We start from the raw sequence: 16113 nt of genomic DNA, 5'->3' as shown, positions 1-16113 counted from the left end.
GAGCTGGGGCTCCTCGTCCCTGGCTGCTTGTGCAGTCTTCCCAGCATGCACCATTGTCTTCAGCGTAGAGGGAGGAAGCTGACCTCTCCAGCTGGCCCACACACATCACCTCCTCGCCCCCTCTTCCCCACTACATTAATCATCGGCGACTCCATAACCAGGCATATCTGCTTCTTTAACGCCATCACACGCTGCTTTCCCGGTGCCACAGTCCTTGATATCTGTGACAAAGTCCTGGACATACTGCCCTCACTCCCCACCTCCGTCAAACATCTGGTTGTTCACATTGGCTGTAACAATGCTGAGCGCACCAAAGAGGATTTTAACATAATTTTTAACGTTTTAAAGAACTCTGGAAGGTCAGTTTTACAGGTGTACATGCTGACGTATTGCGGTAAGCGAGTTGTGTCATTTCCGGTGTTTCTGTGACAGCGTCTCTGTACTGCTCTGGTGAATTCTACAAGCCTGCTTTCTGCTTTAACTCACTTCAGTTGCTTTAACGTCTACTCCAAGTCTTAACCCATACTGGTTCTGTTTTGTTTTTTTTTTAAGATATTTTTTGGGGCATTTTTTGCCTTTAATGGACAGGATAGTTAAGTGTGAAAGGGGGAGAGAGAGAGGGGATGACATGCAGCAAAGGGCCACAGGCTGGACTCAAACCCGGGCTGCTGCGGCAACAGCCTTGTACATGGGGCGCTTGCTCTACCACTAAGCCACCGACGCCCCAGCACACTGGTTCTGTTTAAGCACTTATAGCTCTCCTCCTTTCTACGACTTTCTTGCTAATCTCTTAGCTGTTGTTTGCACGTTACTAGCCTTGGTAGCTACATTAGTTTTACAGTTAGCGATGGCTTCTCCCTCTGCTCTTTCTTGCTCGGTGTGCCAAACATTCAGTTATGCCTCTGCCTCCTTTAGCGACAGTGGTAATTGTAATAAGTGTAGCTTATTTGCTGCGTTGGAGGCGAGGCTTAGTGAATTGCAGAATTAGAAGCTCTGCACCATGGAAAACCATTCAGTAGCTGCGGTAGTTAGCCAGCCCCCTGTAGCCGGTGCAGAGCCACATAGCGTAGCCTTAGCCTCTGCTAGCGGTCCTCCGGTAACTCCCATTCAGCCGGGAGGTTGGGTTACGGTTCACCAGAGACACAGCTCCAAGCCGAAGCCCACGGCTCACCACCAGCCTGTTCACGTTTCCAACCGCTTTTCCCCACTCAGCGACACACCTGCTGAGGAGAAAACTCATAGAGTTATTGGCAACTCTATTCTGAGGAACGTGAAGTTAGCAACACCAGCGGCCATAGTCAAATGTATCCCTGGGGCCAGAGCGGGTGACATTGAATCAAATTTAAAACTGCTGGCTAAAGCTAAACGTATATTCAGTAAGATTGTTATTCACGTCGGCAGCAATGACACCCGGTAATGCCAATCGGAGGTCACTAAAATTAAATTTGCCTCGGTGTGTGAATATGCAAAAACGATGTCTGACTCCATAGTTTTCTCTGGACCCCTCCCAAATCTGACCACTGAGACATGTTTAGCTGCATGTCATCATTTAATCGCTGGCTGTCCAGGTGGTGTCCAGCAAACGATGTGGGTTTCGTTAATAATTGGCAAACTTTCTGGGGAAAACCTGGTCTTATTAGGACAGACGGCATTCATCCCACTTTGGATGGAGCTGTTCTCATTTCTAGGTTAACCTGGCAAATTTTATTTATAATTTAAATCCCTGACAACTCAGAGTTGAGATCAGGACTCAGAGTTGCAGTCCTATACGCCTCTCTGAGCTTCTAGTTCAGTTACCCAGCCATAGTTTTCATAGTTTTATACAAACGGTGTCTGTCCCCCGACCACCTAAATTATTTAAATCCAAAATTAAACAAAGAGGAGTTGTGCATAACCAACCTCATAAAAATTAAAACCTCTTCTGTGACAGAAAGACAAAACAGGAGAATTAAATGCGGACTGTTAAATATCAGGTCCCTATCGTCTAAAGCAGTGTTCGTAAACAAATTAATATCAGATAATCATATTGATTTACTCAGTCTCACTGAAACCTGGCTGTGTCAAGATGAATATGTTAGTCTAAATGAATCCACTCCCCCCAGTCATAATAACACCCACATTCCTGGAGGTAGCGGCCGAGGAGGGGAAATTGCAACCATTTTTAACTCTAGCCTGTTAATCAGCCCTAAACCTAAACTAGATTATAATTCATTTGAAAGCCTCGTTCTTAGTCTTTTGCATCCGACCTGGAAAACCTCGCAGCCACTTTTATTTGTTATAGTGTACCGTGCTCCTGGCCCGTATTCTGAATTTGTATCTGAATTCTCAGAGTTTTTATCCAGTTTAGTTCTTAAATCAGATAAAGTTATTATTGTAGGCGATTTTAATATTCATGTCGACGTTGATAATGACTCCCTGGCTACCGCATTTATCTCATTATTAGACTCCATTGGCTTCAGTCAGGGTGTACATGAACCCACTCATTGTTTTAACCATACCCTCGATCTAGTTCTGACGTATGGAATTGAAATTGATAACCAAACAGTCTTTCCACAGAATCCCTCGCTATCGGATCATTATCTGATTACTTTTGATTTCTTTTTACTCGATTACACGCCACTCAGCAACAGTTATGTTGTGTCTGCCACTAGGTGGCATAGTAAGCCTAAGTGTGGCCTGTTGTAAACAGCTACAGAGAGAGAGAGAGCGTAGAAGAAGAGTGTGGACTTGACGTTGATCCTGCATAGAGCATGTGTCTTAGCCCGGTTGCTAATAAAGCCAGCTAAAAGGAGTACTGCCTCGGTGCTTAGTCTACTTGCTACCACCTGTACACATAACAAGTTACTATACTAGATGTTTATCAGATAGTGCTGTCGCAAAATTTAAGGAAATGATTACTCCGTTGTTAAATTCAATACCAATACCTTCAGTAACAGAGGTTTCCTGTACCGACTTTAACTTCTCCCAAATTGATCATTTTGTCGATAGCACCGTAGGCTCGCTGCGAACAACACTCGACTCTGTAGCTCCTCTTAAAAAGAAGTTAACAAAGCAAAGAAAGTTCGCTCCTTGGTATAACTCTCAAACCCGTAAGTTAAAACAAATATCGCGAAAATTTGAAAGGAATTGGCGATTAACCAAACTGGAAGAATCTCGTTTAATCTGGGCAGACAGTCTAAAAACTTATAAGAGGGGCCTCCGCAATGCCAGAGCAAACTATTACTCAGCATTAATAGAAGAAAACAAGAATAACCCCATTTTCCTTTCAGCACTGTAGCCAGGCTGACTGAGAGTCAAAGCTCTATTGAGCCTTGTATTCCTTTAGCCCTTAGCAGTAATGATTTTATGAGCTTTTTTAATGACAAAATTCTAACTATTAGAGGCAAAATTCATGACCTCCTGCCCTCAGATAGTACCTATCTAACCTCAAACACAGCTGTAAGACCTAATATATATTTAGATTGCTTCTCCCCAATTTCTCTTCAAGAATTGACCGCAGTGATTTCTTCATCCAAATCATCAACGTGTCTCTTAGACCCCATCCCAACTAGGCTACTTAAGAAGGTCTTACCTTTAGTTAACACTCATATATTAGATATGATCAATATATCCTTATTAACAGGCTATGTACCACAGTCTTTTAAGGTAGCTGTAATTAAACCTCTACTAAAAAAGCCCACCCTGGATCCAGAGGTGTTAGCCAACTATAGACCAATATCTAATCTTCCCTTTATGTCAAAGATCCTTGAGAAAGTAGTCGCAGACCAGCTGTATGATTTTCTCCATGATAATAATTTATTTGAGGAATTTCAGTCAGGATTTAGAGTACATCATAGCACTGAGACAGCACTAGTTAAAATTACAAATGACCTTCTGATTGCTTCAGACAAAGGACTCGTCTCTGTACTTGTTTTATTGGATCTTAGTGCAGTGCTTGACACAATTGACCATTAAAATTCTACTGCAGAGACTGGATCACTTAATTGGCCTAAAAGGTTCTGCACTGAGCTGGTTTAATTCTTATTTATCTGATCGTTTTCAGTTTGTTGACGTTCATAATGAATCATCCTTACGTACTAAAGTTTGTTTTGGAGTTCCACAAGGTTCTGTGCTTGGACCAATCCTATTTATTCTATATATGCTTCCTTTAGGTAACATCATTAGAAATCACTCTATAAATTTCCATTGTTATGCGGATGATACACAGTTGTATTTATCGATGAAGCCAGAAGAAAGTAATCAATTAACTCAATTAACTGCCTTAAAGACATAAAAACCTGGATGAGCACCAATTTCCTGATGTTAAATTCAGACAAAACTGAAGTTATTGTTCTTGGCCCCAAACAACTCAGAGTCTCTTTATCTGATGACATAGATTCTCTAGATGGCATTGCTCTGGCCTCTAGCACTACTGTAAGAAACCTCGGAGTAATATTTGATCAAGATTTGTCTTTTAATTCTCATTTAAAACAAACCTCAGGGACTGCATTTTTTCATCTGCGTAATATCACGAAAATTAGGCCTATCCTGACCCGAAAAGATGCAGAAAAATTGGTCCACGCTTTTGTTACCTCAAGGCTGGATTACTGTAACTCTATTATCAGGTAGCTCTAGTAAGTCCTTAAAAACTCTCCAGCTAATTCAGAATGCAGCAGCACATGTACTAACAGGAACTAAGAAACGCGATCATATCTCTCCTGTTTTAGCTTTGCTGCACTGGTTCCCTGTAAAATCCAGAATTGAATTTAAAATCCTACTGTTAACTTATAAAGCTCTAAATGGTCAAGCTCTGTCATATCTTAGAGAGCTCATAGTGCCTTATTATCCCACCAGAACACTGCGCTCTGAGAACGCAGGGTTACTCGTGGTCCCTAAAGTCTCCAAAAGTAGATCAGGAGCCAGAGCCTTCAACTATCAGGCTCCTCTCCTGTGGAATCATCTTCCTGTTACGGTCCGGGAGGCAGACACCGTCTCCACATTTAAGACTAGACTTAAGACTTTCCTCTTTGATAAAGCTTATAGTTAGGGCTGGCTCAGGCTTGCCCTGTACCAGCCCCTGGTTAGGCTGACTTAGGCCTTGTCTGCCGGAGGACCCCCCTATAATACACCGGGCCCCTTCTCTCCTTCTCTCTCTCTCTCTCTCTCTCTCTCTCTCTCTCTCTGCATACTGAATCTTGCTAACTTGGCCATTCTGGATGTCACTAACTTGGCTTCTTCTCCGGAGCCTTTGTGCTCCACTGTCTCTCAAATTAACTTATATCACAGCGGTGCCTGGACAGCGTGACATGTGTGGTTGTGCTGCTGCCGTGGTCCTGCCAGATGCCTCCTGCTGCTGCTGCCATAATTAGGCATTAGTCATACTTCTACTGTTATTATACACATATGATTATTGTCACACATGTATACTGCCAGATATTAATATATACTTTCAACATATTGTACCACAGTAGCCAGAACTATAACTATAATACTATTATTATCAATAATGTTGTTGTAAGCTACTGTCATTACCGTCTGTCCTGCATCTCTCTCTCTCTCTCTCTCTCTCTCTCTCTCTTTCTGTCTCATTGTGTCATAGCCTACAGATTACTGTTATTGCTGATCTGTATGACATCTGTTGCACGTCTGTCCATCCTGGAAGAGGGATCCCTCCTCAGTTGCTCTTCCTGAGGTTTCTACCGTTTTTTTTCCCCCGCTAAAGGGTTTTTTTGGGGGGGGAGTTTTTCCTTATCTGCTGTGAGGGTCCAAAGGACAGAGGGATGTCATATGCTGTAAAGCCCTGTGAGGCAAATTGTGATTTGTGCACATTGGGCTTTATAAATAAAATTGATTGATTGATTTTATCTCTGGACCTCTTGCCCCTTATGGCTGCGGATGTGATCTTTTTAGCTTTTTCCTCTCCTTGCACACCTTGATCCAGTCAACTTGCAAATAACATGGATTTTACTGACAATTTTAACCTCTTCTGCGACCGTACTGCCCTTTCTAACAGAGTCGGGATTCACCCAAGTGCACTAGGTAATGAACTGTTTGCAGCAAACATCCAGCATTCAATCCAATCATCTACACCTGTATGACTGTTTACAAATGACACACCCACTCCCAAACCCTCTTCCTCTCCTGCCTCTCAGGCCACCGCCTCCTGCTCCAGTTCCCCTTATTGTCCACCCCAGGTTTTACCTCTTACACCGGTCCATCTCCCCACTCAAACCACATTTGCCATACCTTCTTCTATAAACACCATTATCTCCCGCTGTAGACCTGTAACGACCTCAGACACGAAACTGATGGACTCAAATGCACGACTCGCAGTAGGTTTAACAAAAGTTTTGGGTATTTATGTGTATCTGCCCACTCAATTGTGACATTATTTTTATGCATGTGATATCGATCTTTACAGATACCATACAGATACCCCCCATTCAGTTTCAAGCATAACTGATTTAAGTAAAGGCACGAGAGCAAATCTGGGTATATAAACGGTTGGTTTGCCCTGCGTTCTTCAGTTGGCAGTTACACCTAGAGTAAAGCTACTGAAGACCAGCTAAATTAATTTATTCTTTCAGGTGGGTAAATGTCACCTAAGCACCTTCAGATTTTAGTAGTGTACCCTTAATAGATAACATGTTTATATAGTTTGTATTGTGCTTTGTGATATTGTTTGAGGGAACTGTAACGGAAGGTAACTGCATACGATTGGATGCAACTGTCACTAATGCTAGTATAGTTCCTCAGGGATTTGAAGGAGCTATATGTAAGAAATCTAAAGCAAATAGTCGTAAAATCATCCTAATATGTCACAGAGACTAAGGAATAATGTTCATATAACATACTGATCTCACCGACAACAATAGTACAGCCAGAATATTCGCATTTTAAAAAAAAATTTACGGTCCGCAAATCATGTTTATGTTTTGAATTTGTGTTTTGGCCTGTTGCGCCACCCACCGCCGTCTACCAGTCACACAGTCAGTAGAGTCTCGGCATCAGTTACAGTTACGACTGAGCTACAGCAGCACGGCAAGCAGCATTAGCAGTGTCCCAGTACATAGCATTAGCAGTCTCCTCGGCTGTATCCTGGCAGCAGTGTTAGTAGCAGAGAAGCCGGACTTGCTCGAACGGTCCGCTGGAAAACCGAAGATCAAGGACGCGGCGACACGGCCCTGCCATGGCAGCCGCCCGCGTGGGCAAACAAATTAGTCTCCAGCGTGCCGCTGTCCAGCAACCTCGAATCTGTAGGGGAGGGGGGGCGAACACGGCTCGTGGCAGTATTTTGAATTTGAGTGCAGTAACCATTTTGGCCACATTCTTACATCCAGCGCCTTTAAGCTGATATTACTTTAATTTTGACAACCTAACCTGTGACAACACATTAGCAAAGGTTGTAAGGACTTTAACTGTTGGTAGCTGCTGTTGATTTTGTTTAAATATGTTGAATTATAATTTTATGGGTTATTGTTAGTCAGATGATTGCGCTAAGCTAACTAATCAGCTGTCACTTGTTGCCATAGCAACTGTAAACATTCACATACGGGCTAAGTGCAGAGTGCAGAATCAAGCTTCATTGTAAATATAGTTAAGATACATTGTATTTAACACAGGATGTGGGATTTCAGTAGTTAGTAAACTTTTAGAAAAGAGCTATTTACCGTCGCTCTGACGTCAAACAATGGAGACAGGTAATAAAATACTGCGGTTATCTTATCTACACGCAACCGCTGGCACCGGAGTCTTCCAAAAACTTCATCCTGGACTCCGTTTCAAAGAAACGCGGTTTCGGGGGCCCAAAAGTGCGGTTGCATGTGGCCAAACAGCCACAAATAATATGGTATTAGGCCTAGTCCGTGTGTGGACTAGGCCTGATAGCAAGAATGTTTTATTTGAAGTGGTGCCTGTAGATTGCTTTTGTTTAGCCAGGGCAGACCTATTCGACGTCGATGCCCTGGGGTGTAGCAGTAATGCTGACTGTTGAGCGTTTCCAGTGGGAGAGAGGGAATCGTGGGTGTAGCCCGCTCTGTATGTAGCCACGTCAAACCCACCACTCTTCTTTCATCCATCAGCGTAGGCCCCGCCCATTAAGTGCAGTTGAACTTGCAAGCAAAACTTTCACTCGCAAGCAAAGAGGACTGATCTGCAAGCAAAAGTTTTTAACTTGCGAGCAAAGAGTACTGATTTATAAGCAAGATGATCATACGTGTTTACTTACAAACTTGATTTTTGATGGCAGTTCAAGAAATATGCTCTCAAAACAGTTTTATATGATTGCAAAAAAAGACACAAAAATTCCCCCATAGAAAAAGCAATGTGACGTTGGGCACAGCTGCATTATTCATCTGTTGTTTTGTGATAACATATTGCGGTATTCATGTTGCATATTTACTTTTGTTGAGGTTTTGTTTTAAACAATCAAATTTGAGAGCGCCTGTTTGATCATTATGTCAATCAATCAACCAATCAATCAATCAATTTTATTTATAAAGCTTCTTCTGTAAATATAACATTTTAATTCATTCAACACATATTGTATGCATTTAAACAGTGCAAATTCTTATGTCAATACAGAGCGTTTCTCCATACTGCAATTCCATTAGCGTATTTGATGATGTGTCTGATGACGTTTCAAATGGCGTTGCATGCGCAACGACTTCCGGTCGGCTGGAAGATGCAGAAAAACACAGAAAAATCGTGGGACTTTTGAAAAATTGCAAGCCCCCGCAAATAATGCAGACTTTCGTTGAATTTGCGATCGCGATTTTCTGGAGGGACTGACATATGTGTGTGTGTGTGTGTGTGTGTGTGTGTGTGTGTTTATGTCTATATGTATATGTGTGTGTATGTATATGTATATTATATCATATCAAACTGAGTTGAAAGGTAATCAAGACCACCAAAATCCAAGCATAATCACTGTGTGTTGAGTTGTATTTTCAATATACTATCACTGTATCATCAATACACTATTACTGTGTGAATTAAAAAGAAAAAGCCAAAGAAGACCCAAATCTAATAGTAGAATGGAGCCCTCATAGTAAAGTCAAGTTGTGGAGAGAAATGAAGCTGCTGAAGGCTGTAACAGGCATACACCAGTTACTAGGCTCACTGGGCAGGCTGATACACACCATAGTATTTTCACGGCCTGGGAAAATCCACACATCTGAAGGCCGGTCCAAGCTCCTGCACACATACACATTCCCTCTGACCTAGGGAAGAGGGGCGGGTAAGGTCATAATAAAAGAAAACTGCTGAGGTCGGCATTTTTCAGTAAAAGATGTGAACAACCTACTCAGCCAGTTTTAACCTATCCAAGGGGGCTTCCAGGGGTCAGATGAGGTAAAAAGTGATATTGTGACGTATGTGAATTGGGAAAAACAATAGTAGTTCTACACATATGATTGGTTAAAAACTTAAGAAAGTGAGTAAGAGAAAGAGAGAGAGACTGGGTATAAAGGTCCATGCCCAAGGCTTTTGGGTTCAGTTCTTGGTTTGGACCACCAACTCAAAAGGTTTATTTTGATGTCACATTGGTCTTCTGATCAGTCTCCTGTGTTTTCTTCAGAGTGAACTGGATTGTCTTTGATTTTACTGGAAGAAATTTTTACTGAATATTGATCAACACCGCATCTACTTTTTGGTTTGAGGGGAGATAATCTACACCACAACACTTTTAATTCAACTGACGAAGTGGCATCATGTCATAAGAATGTATGGACATCATACATTTTTTAATTTAACACACACACACTAAAGCTACTTCCACACTGCCACACTCACAAACTTGCCACCTCCAATCATTTCATCGAGGGGAAGCGATTACCAACACAGTGGTAGGGGATCTAAAGCTGTTTCCGCTTATGTTCATGCAAACAGATTTTGCTCTGCGTTGAGTTCACCATGTTGAACTTCTGGTGGTTGCCGCCTGGCTATGAACAATCAAATAACAGGCATCACAGAGGCAGAAAGAACATAAGATGGAGGAGCTGATAACGTTGGTGAGTCACGGTGATAGAAACTTAGGGTTCTTTCACACCTGTCCTGTTTGGTTTGGTTTAATCAAACTGAAGTTCGTTTGCTCCCTAAGTGCGGTTCGTTTGGGCAGGTGTGAACACAGCAATCGCACTCAGGGCGCACCAAAACAACCAGACCGACACCTTCTTAAACAGGTGGTCTCGGTCCAGATAAAAACAAACTCTGGAGCGATTTGTTTGTGGTGAAACATGTTCCGACCTCGATCCGAACCAACTGCAGTCGCATTTTACGCATTGTTTGGGTTAAACATGAGCATGTTACAGTCCTGTAGGATTATTCATGTGCGCCTCCTCCTGTACTGCCTTAATATGCACATTCAGCACATCCAATGCTTCAAAACATTGTTTTCTATTTGGAGCCGCGCCTCGTTTTCAAACTGTATGGTTTGCCTAAAAGGAACAATGACAGCAATATAGTACACGGTGACGAGTGCTAAAATCAATCGCATGGTTGTCCCTCCATTGTAAGTGTACTCTTCTTCAACATTTTGTTTACTTCCTGGATTTTTCCCACATGGAAATTCAAACCAATCAAGAGTAGCTTTCTTGCACAGGTATTTTATCTGGTCCTCTTGTAAATGCTGTTGTGAGAGCATGAACCGACTCTAGGCAATTATGCAACTTTGTAACAAAATTAGTCCCTAATTTGGACCAAAGCAAGAAATCTGTAGATCTGAAAGCACCCTTACAAGGGCAACTAGAGTAAAAACTGGGTCTATGATAACATTTAGTGCCCTGCACGGGCCTATTATTTGGGCCAGGGCCGGCCCTGGCCCGAGGGGGTGGAGCCCCAGCCTGGCCCGGCCAACAGGTTTTCAGAATTCTCATGCCCAAACCCGAAAAAAAGCCTGACTTTTTTTTTTTTTTTTTTTTTTTTTTAAACCTCCTATAACAACATGTAGGCTGTAGGCTGTAATTGGGGTTTCTAGCATGGTATTAAGCTATATCCATTATATTTTGATTGAAAGGATAAAGTTAAATATGAATTTATTTAACTTAATGACTGTATCCTCCGAGAACCATCACCTTATTGTGGTGGAGGAGTTTGAGAGCCCTAATGACCCTAGGAGCTATGCTGCATTTTGCCCCTGGTAGGGTTTCCCATGGCAGATTGGTTCTGGGCGAAGGGTCAAACGAAGAACGGATCAAAAGACCCTTCATGATGGATAAAAACAAGGACATGTGTACCTGGCCCGGAGGGTTACCGGGGCCCCGCCCTGGAGCCAGGCCTGGGGTTGGGGCCCGTGGGCGAGCGCCTGGTGGTCGGGCCTATGCCCATGGGGTCCGGCCGGGCCCAGCCCGAACCGGCTACATGGGCTCGTCCCCCTGCAGGCCCACCACCCACAGAGGGATCCAGAAGGGTTCGGTGCAATGTGGATTGGGCAGCAGACCAAGGCGGGGGCCTTGGCGGTCCGATCCTCGGTTACAGAAGTTGGCTCTTGGGACATGGAATGTCACCTCTCTGGCGGGGAAGGAGCCAGAGCTTGTGGAAGAGGTTGAGCGCTACCGGCTAGATATAGTCGGCCTCACCTCGACACATAGTTCCGGCTCTGGAACCCTAGTCCTCGAGAGGGTTTGGACTCTCTCCTTCGCTGGAGTTGCTCCGGGTGAGAGGCGGAGGGCCGGGGTGGGCTTTCTGATAGCCCCCAGACTCTCTGCCTGTAGGTTGGGGTTTACCCCGGTAGACGAAAGGGTTGCTTCCCTGCACCTTCGGGTCGGGGAACGGGTCCTGACTGTTGTCTGTGCTTATGCACCGAACAACAGTTCAGAGTACCCACCCATTTTGGAGTCCCTGGGACGGGTGCTGGACAGTGCCCCGACCAGGGACTCCATTGTTCTGCTGGGGGACTTCAACGCTCACGTGGGCAATGACAGCAGGACCTGGAGGGGCGTGACTGGGAGGAACGGCCTGCCCGATCTGAACCCAAGTGGTGTTCAGTTATTGGACTTCTGTGCGGGTCGCAGTTTGGCCATAACTAACACCATGTTCAAACATAAGGATGTCCATCGGTGCACGTGGCACCAGGACAGCCTAGGTCGCAGGTCAATGATCGACTTTGTAGTCATATCATTTGACCTGCGGCCATATGTTCTGGACACTTGGGTGAAGAGAGGAGCAGAGCTGTCAATTAATCACCACCTGGTGGTGAGTTGAATCAGATGGTGGGGGAAGATGCCACGCAGACCTGGCAGGCCCAAACGAACAGTGAGGGTCTGCTGGGAACGCCTGGTGGAAGAACCTGTCCAGATGATGATCAACTCCCACCTCCGGGAGAGCTTCGACCGCGTCCCAAGGGCGGAGGGGGACATTGAGTCCGAATGGGCCTTGTTCCGCTCTGCCATTGTTGAGGCGGCGGTTGCGAGCTGTGGCCGCAAGGCTGCTGGGGCCAGTTGCAGCGGTAATCCCTGAACCCGCTGGTGGACACCAGAGGTGAGGGGAGCCGTCAGGCTGAAGAAGGAGGCCTACAGGGCATGGTTGGTCTGTGGGTCTCTGGAAGCAGCTGACGAGCGCGGGCCAAGCGGGCGGTGCAGACGTTGAGGCAAAAACTCGGGCGTGGGAGGAGTTTGGTGAGGCCATGGAGGAAGACTATCAATCGGCTCCAAAGAGGTTCTGGCAAACCGTCCGGCGCCTCAGGGGGGGAAGGCGACAACTTACTCACACTGTTTACAGTGGAGGCGGGGAGCTGCTGACGTCAACTGGGGACATTGTCGGGCGGTGGAAGGAATACTTTGAGGAGCTCCTCAATCCCACCAACACGTATTCCAGTAAGGAAACAGAGACGGGGGTCTCGGGGGCGGGTCATCCAATTTCTGGGGCAGAAGTTGCTGAGGTAGTGAAACAACTCTGAGGCGGCGGAGCCCCGGGGGTGGATGAGATTCATCCTGGATATCTCAAGGCTCTGGATGTTGTAGGGCTGTCCTGGCTGACACGCCTCTGCAACATTGCGTGGACATCGGGGGCAGTGCCTCTGGAGTGGCAGACCGGGGTGGTGGTCCCCATTTTCAAGAAAGGGGACCAGAGGGTGTGTTCCAACTACAGGGGGATCACACTCCTCAGCCTGCCCGGTAAGGTCTACTCCAGGGTGCTGGAGAAGAGGGTCCGGTCGATAGTTGAACCTCGGATTGAGGAGGAGCAATGTGGTTTTCGTCCTGTACGCAGAACCGTGAACCAGCTCTTTACCCTCGCCAGGGTGATGGAGGGGGCATGGGAGTTTACCCAACCAGTCCACATGTGTTTTGTGGATTTGGAGAAGGCTTACAATCGTGTCCCCAGGGGCATCCTGTAGGGGGTGCTCCGGGAGTATGGGGTTGGTGGCCCGTTGCTAAGGGCCATCCAGTCCCTGTACCGAAGGAGCATGAGTCTGGTTCGCGTGGCTGGCAGTAAGTCGGACCTGTTCCCGGTGAGGGTTGGACTCCGCCAGGGCTGCCCTTTGTCACCGGTTCTGTTCATAACTTTTATGGACAGAATTTCTAGGCGCAGCCGAGTGGTGGAGGGTGTCAGGTTCGGTGACAGGAGGATCTCGTCCCTGCTTTTTGCGGATGACGTGGTCCTCCTAGCTCCATTGAACAGTGACCTCCAGCTCTCGCTGGGGCGGTTCGCAGCCAAGTGTGAAGCGGCTGGGATGAGAATCAGCACCTCCAAGTCTGAGGCCATGGTCCTCAGCCGGAAAAGGGTGGATTGCCCACTCCAGGTCAGGGGGGAGGTCCTTCCTCAGGTGTGGAGGTGGAGTTTAAGTATCTCGGGATCTTGTTCACGAGTGAGGGTAGGATGGAGCGGGAGATTGACAGGCGGAGTGGGGCGGCGTCGGCAGTGATGCAGGCGCTTAACCGGTCCGTTGTGGTGAAGAGGGAACTTAGCCAGAAAGCGAAGCTCTCAATTTACCGGTGGATCTATGTTTCAACCCTCACCTATGGTCACGAGCTCTGGGTAGTGACCGAAAGAATGAGATCGCGAGTACAAGCGGCCGAAATGAGTTTCCTCCGCAGAGTGGCTGGGCTCAGCCTTAGGGATAGGGTGAGGAGCTCAGACATCCGGGAGGGACTCGGAGTAGAGCCGCTGCTCCTCCACATCGAGAGGAGCCAGTTGAGGTGGTTCGGGCATCTGGTAAGGATGTCTTCCGGACGCCTCCCTGGGGAGGTGTTTTGGGCATGTCCAACCGGGAGGAGACCTCGGGGCTGCCCCAGAACACGCTGGAGGGATTACATCACCCGGCTGGCCTGGGAACGCCTCAGGATTCCCACGAAAGAGCTGACGGAAGTGGCTGGGGAGAGGACTGCCTGGGCTTCTTTGCTGAGGCTGCTGCCCCCCGCGACCCGGACCTGGATAAGCGGAGGACGACGAGTACGAGTACGGACTGTATTCTCCTATTTAGTGAGAATTGTCAACTGTTCTGCGCACTGTTGCAGTTGTATTGCACACAGTCACTTCAAAAAACAAAATAATCAATTAAACAACCCCCAAAATAATCTTAATATTGAAAGGAAACTAAATATACCCAGATAAGGTCAGAGGTCTATATGTGCAGTTATAGACCTCCGACCTTATCTAAGCACTTTTAATGGCATAAGTGGGTATATTTCATTTCCTTTCAATATTAAGATTATTTAGAGAAGTGTCTGAAATATTTTCGGGGCTGTTTAATTGATTATTTTGTTTTTTGAAGTGACTGTGCGTGATGCAACTGCAGTGTCTGATATTGCAAATTGTAGGTGGCAGGTCTATTAACAAATAAACACGTCTATCCAAGCCTAAGTTACAAACACGAATAAAACAAACCTCATCACAGTGTTTATGAATGGGATCAGTAAAATATTGTAGCGACCCTGAAGTGAATGTTCTGTTGTAATGTCAATGTTCTGTGAGCGGGGTGCGAGAGTGACAAGGATGAGGACTGTGTGAGTGCGCGTGCTTGTGTGTGTGGAGCGAGCTGAAGGAGAGAGCAGCAGTGCATGGTTCGAGTTAACGTTACAGCTAAGTCCTTGTTTTGTGGTTGTTTTGGCGTGGTTACGGCCAACAGTAACCTGTACTGTTCAGCAACAAACGGTGGTTTGCTGAATAACTGCGTCATCCTTCCACACGTCCTGGCGGACGCTACGCTACAATGTGATGAGTGACGTGCAGCGGAGAGGGAGAGGCACAGCGGCTGCTGCGTTCAAGTGTTGCCGTTTAAATCGGTTAAACACCAACACATACCTCTCTAATTGGCAGGTTACAAAAAAGCCCGAGCCCGGCCCGTGTCCGAGGTAATGATGTGGTAATTGGCCCGAAGCCCGGCCCTCGGGCTGTCGGACTGTCGGGCCCCTCGGGCCTCGGGCTCTAGCGCAGGGCTCTAATAACATTTCCACGAACTTCAGAGGACTAGTAAACTCTCTAAATATTTAGAAATCTTTGGTCATGTCAGGGATTTCCGTTGTGTTGCTACTGTTCCCTGCTGCCTGTCATCACAGCCACTTTTAAAAAACACTTTGCTTTTTGGGGGAAGGCTCTTCTAAGTAAGCAGTTGTCAGGGTGGTTACTGTGCAGCAGTACGGAAGCATCTTTAGCTGTGCGTCCAACATGTTGTGATTCCAAAGTCGTCAAAACTGCCATTTCGACAAAAGGATTTTGGCGTCAGATGCTGACAGTTAAGTCCGATTGACTATAAAGATGCAGGAGTAATTTGATTCCCAAGTACATTATCTGGGTGTGTTAGTCCGACTTTGAGAAATTCCATTTAGTATAATTTCAGTCTGAACATGTTTGCATGGATTTTATAAGTCTGACTTTAGTAGGACTAATACAATAAATGTATTTTCTCTAACATCATGTAAATGTACTGAGTTTTTACTGCTGTTACCAGGCACATACTTTTCTGATAATGTTCTTCCAGTGACACTCACTGACTTCTTGCCCATTCACAGAATATTTAGTTTGTACACTGCCTCGCGTTTCAGAGCAGAGTGCAACAAGTTCAGCAGAAACTCCTCTGTGCCTGCGGTTTGTGCACCATTTACAGAGGCCGGCGCCATGTTTTCTCCTACAAGTATAAACGAATCTTTAGTGTCAGTTCAAATGTAGAAATGACAGATATTACTTAAAGTGTTGTCT

At 45.7% G+C, this 16113-nt stretch overlaps 1 pseudogene; it reads left to right on the top strand.

Moving 5' to 3' along the window:
• The first annotated feature begins 847 nt into the window (after window positions 1-847).
• Window positions 848-15346, top strand: LOC125905183 (uncharacterized; annotated as a pseudogene).
• Window positions 15347-16113: the final 767 nt, after the last annotated feature.

Source organism: Epinephelus fuscoguttatus, linkage group LG17 (assembly GCF_011397635.1).
Source record: "Epinephelus fuscoguttatus linkage group LG17, E.fuscoguttatus.final_Chr_v1".
Classification (NCBI taxonomy): Eukaryota; Metazoa; Chordata; class Actinopteri; order Perciformes; family Serranidae; genus Epinephelus; species Epinephelus fuscoguttatus.
Note: the sequence above shows the minus strand (reverse complement) of the source record. Positions and strands in the feature narration are given on the sequence as shown.